Below are 4,696 nucleotides of genomic sequence, written 5' to 3'. Positions count from 1 at the left end.
TTTAACTTCCGGCAATGAAATATGCTGTCATCCAATCAGATCCTGCGGACGGTAACCTAATTCTTCTTCTTCTTCTTCTGTGACTTTTATTGGCGGCTTGCAATCTCAGTGCACTACCGTCATCTACTGGACTGAGGTGTGATAAAATAACAAAGAAAAAAGAACATAACAAACAAAGCAAAACAAACCAAACTAAAGTCTCCTCGGAAGTTGAGTTCTTTTTCAGAAAATCTATAACTGCTTTGGCTGTGAACTAAGCCATTACCCGCTCCGATTCTAGTAAATACAACCTCATCCCTACGACAAGAAGCATGGAGCTGCCTACTGACCTGAACTGACGGCGGACAAGAAAAATGCAGTCACCCCTGTGCTTCCCGCACATTCTTGCTGCCACTGATTTTGGAGATACCTGTTGCATATACTGTAACACTCGTACTTCTCCAGTGCAAGGTGAAGGTCAATAGTGCCTCTGCAAAGTGATTCATTGGCCAATGCATCAGCTATTTCATTTCCTACACCAGAATGCCCAGGGACCCAAACAAATAGGACACTAGAGTCACTGTTCTCAATTCGTCAGAGACAGCACAAAGTCTCAGTAAGTCAGGGCGCGTCTCAGATGTCCTGTGTCGAGGGGCCAACAATGCAGCTGCAGAATCAGAGAGGATAATAGTAGAGGTGGGTGATACCGGAATTTTGGTATTCATCCGATACCAAGTAAATACAGGCCCAGTATCGCAATATCAATACTGATACCGATACTTTTTCATATTTAAGCTTCACAGATCCAAAGGATCCAAAAGACATAGGATAGAATTTCGCCAAACATTGTACGTGACAACAAAATACTTTATCACAATCAACATTTTTGTTTAAAAAAATATCACAACACAACTTAAAACAAAATCTCCTGAGGTAGAGGGCTGACAAACCACAATACAAGGGTGCACTGCTCCGTGCTGTGTGACACAGGGCAGCGCTGCTCTTACAGACAGAGAGTAGACTTTGATTAATCTGCGTGTGCAGCAGTCAGTGCGTGTGGGAGAGAAAAAAAGCTTGAGTATCGATCTTTTTACATGCGGATCATTCAATATCAATACCCGCGTTGGTATCGATATTAGGATCGATCCGCCCACCTCTAGATGATAGAGTGTGTGGGCCTATGCTCTTCCGTCCACCGCACTGCCCACAAGATTGCAAGAAGCTCAGCAGAGAAAACAGAAAGGTTATCAGTCACATGCACACTCTGCCTAACTTGTGGTTCAGCAATGAACATCCCAAAGCCAGTTTATGTGACTGTCCCTCTTTCAACTCATCAGTATAAATTAGAATAGAATCCTCCTGCTCACTTAAGTACACTTCAAGGTGCCGAGCAGCAGCTCCTTTATCCATGCCCATCAACTCAACATTTACCTGGGGCTCAGGCAGGTGCCAGAATGGCACTGACGGCCACCTTATCCCCACGACTGTGTCGTTTTGAAGCCCCATATTTCCTGCTACCTTCACAATATGGCTAATAAATCCTGCTTTTTCCTGCTTAGTGATGGCAATTTCGAAGCCTCATGAACCAGTGAGCCACTGCAACACAACTGGCTGAAAATCGACACACTGCTTCAACGCGTTTGATACAGTTTGAAGGGTGACATCTGCTGGATTGCTTTGAGAATTACCTTGAGCGAGTGCCCTGATAAATGTTTGCATTAATTCATGACTGATGTGGTTTGTTCTTGAAAAATAATAATAATAAAAAAAAGTCATGTGTATTATTGTGTCTTTTTAATGTAATAAATAGTCCCTACAGATGCACACATAATGGTTATGAAAGCCTTTATTGTAGTCTATATGTAGATTTGTGTTATCATTCCTCAAACTATATTTGGATAAAATGTGACGGGAAAAGTGAGAAAGGCACGTGCTTCTGCAACTGGTGCTTATGAGGTCTGTCAATAAAGTATAGGTCCTTTTTATTTTTTTCAAAAACTATATGGATTTCATTCATGTTTTTACGTCAGACATGCTTGAACCCTCGTGCGCATGCGTGAGTTTTTCCACGCCTGTCGGTGACGTCATTCGCCTGTGAGCACTCCTTGTGGGAGGAGTCATCCAGCCCCTCGTCGGAATTGCTTTGTCTGAGAAGTTGCTGAGAGACTGGTGCTTTGTTTGATCAAAATTTTTTCTAAACCTGTGAGGCACATTGAAGTGGACACGGTTCGAAAAATTAAGCTGGTTTTCGGTGAAAATTTTAACGGCTGATGAGAGATTTTGAGGTGATACTGTCGCTTTAAGGACTTCCCACGGTGCGAGGTGATTCAGGCGCCGTCGTCAGCCTGTTTCAAGCTGAAAACCTCCACATTTCAGGCTCTATTGATCCAGGACGTCGTGAGAGAACAGAGAAGTTTCAGAAGAAGTCGGTTTCAGCATTTTATCTGGATATTCCACTGTTAAAGGAGATTTTTTTAATGAAAGACGTGCGGGCAGATTGCAGCGTCGGCTCGCAGCCGCCGCGACGCTCCGCCACAGGAAAAACACCTCTGTTGGAAGCCTTAAGGACAAGTTGGAACATGTCCAGCTGTTAAACAATTTCTCATATACTCACTCCAGTGAAAGCCATCAAAAGCCGCTTGGATTTTACAAATGGTTATCAACACGGAGGTGTTTCTCCTGTGCCGCCGCACCGCGCCGGCTGCGTCCCGACGCGCAGACCCGTCCGCATGTCTTTCATTAATAAAATCTCCTTTAACAGTGGAATATCCGGATAAAATGCTGAAACCGACTTCTTCTGAAACTTCTCTGTTCTCTCACGACGTCCTGGATCAATAGAGCCTGAAATGTGGAGGTTTTCAGCTTGAAACAGGCTGACGACGGCGCCTGAGAGCGCTGCGCGACGTCTCGCCCCGTGGGCCGTCCTTAAAGCGACAGAATCACCTCAAAATCTCTCATCAGCTGTTAAAATTTTCACAGAAAACCCGCTTAATTTTTCGAACCGTGTCCACTTCGATGTGTCTCACAGGTTTAGAAAAAATTTTGATCAGACAAAGCGCCGGTCTCTCAGCAACTTCTCAGACAAAGGAATTCCGACGAGGGGCTGGACGACTCCTCCCACAAGGAGTGCTCACAGGCGAATGACGTCACCGACAGGCGTGGAAAAACTCACGCATGCGCACGAGGGTTCAACCATGTCTGACGTAAAAACATATGAAAGAAATCCATATAGTTTTTGAAAAAAATAAAAAGGACCTATACTTTATTGACAGCCCTCGTATGTTGCTGTAATTTATAAATTAGAATGGAGGGGATAGGAGACTGTGATTGTGCAACTTTCAACAATTTTATTCAAAAAAAGAATAATTTCAACGGTGCTGGACTTTAATCGGCTCCTCTTCTGCCTCACCACCTCTCCAGCTTTGGAGAAGACCCGCTTTGCAAGCAATTGATCGTGCTCTTTTTGGAACTGGCTCCTCCATGCCCCTTCATCACCACTACTCACTCTCTCACACACACACTCACCTTTCTCACACCTTTCACTTGAACAAAATCACAGCTCTTCAGTCACTCAGCGCAGTCTCTGATCCATTCATATACAACATTTATCCACACAGTACATCAACATAGGTTATAGGTTAGACTATATATTATAGGTAGATCAGAAAAAAAAAAAAAAATTGTTGAAAGTTGCACAATCACCGTCTCCTATCCCCTCTATTCTAATTTACAAATTACAGCAACATAAGCACCAGTTGCAGAAGCACATGCCTTTTTCATTTTTCCCGTCACATTTTATCCAAATATAATTTGAGGAATGATAACACAAATCTACATATAGTCTACAATAAAGGCTTTCATAACCATTATGTGTGCATCTGTAGGGACCATTTATTACATTAAAAAGACACAATAATACATGACTTTTTTTATTATTATTATTATTTTTCAAGAACAAACCACATCATTCACGAATTAATGCAAACATTTATCAGGGCACTCGCTCAAGGTAATTCTCAAAGCAATCCAGCAGATGTCACCCTTCAAACTGTATCAAACGCTCGAAGCAGTGTGTCAATTTTCAGCCAGTTATGTTGCAGTGGCTCATTGGTTCATGAGGCTTCGAAATTGCCATCACTATGTGTATGTAGCTAACTATACTAAATGAACTCTAAACTAGACCAAAATATAAACTAATGCTTTCCTTGGCTCTGATGCACGTGGTAATTGGCAATAACAGTGTCGCTAGGCAGCAATCTCCTCCTCTCAAAAACACACGGTTTGAGCTGCGATTCAGATCTCATTTAAATACTTGGCGGGTCGTATTGAAACACCCAGATTATTCGAATTTTCCGCGAAGCTCGACATGTGGTGTGACGTAACGAGGCCTCGCTCGCAGTGGTCACGTGATGGGGGCATGCTCAAAACGCTGCTCACTGACACTTCTGGTTCAAAAAGCTCGATGCTGTGTCGAGCAGACTGACTCGAGCTTAACATCACTATTCCTGCTGAACTCCCTACACTCATCTAGGAGACATTTAGCTGCTAAGCTACTGCTGGACCCAGTGACCCTAACCCAATAATGCACCCCCAGTTTTGCCCCTCTTAACTGTAGAGGGCTCTCTCCCATTTCCATAAGCAGAGATGGAACAGATGTAGTCCTGAAGGCCACACAACAGACTCTCCAGGCTTTGGCTTGGACACGGTCCAGACGGCA

The sequence above is a fragment of the Thalassophryne amazonica genome, chromosome 10 (assembly GCF_902500255.1).
Source record: "Thalassophryne amazonica chromosome 10, fThaAma1.1, whole genome shotgun sequence".
Taxonomy (NCBI): domain Eukaryota; kingdom Metazoa; phylum Chordata; class Actinopteri; order Batrachoidiformes; family Batrachoididae; genus Thalassophryne; species Thalassophryne amazonica.
This window is presented reverse-complemented; position numbering follows the sequence as displayed.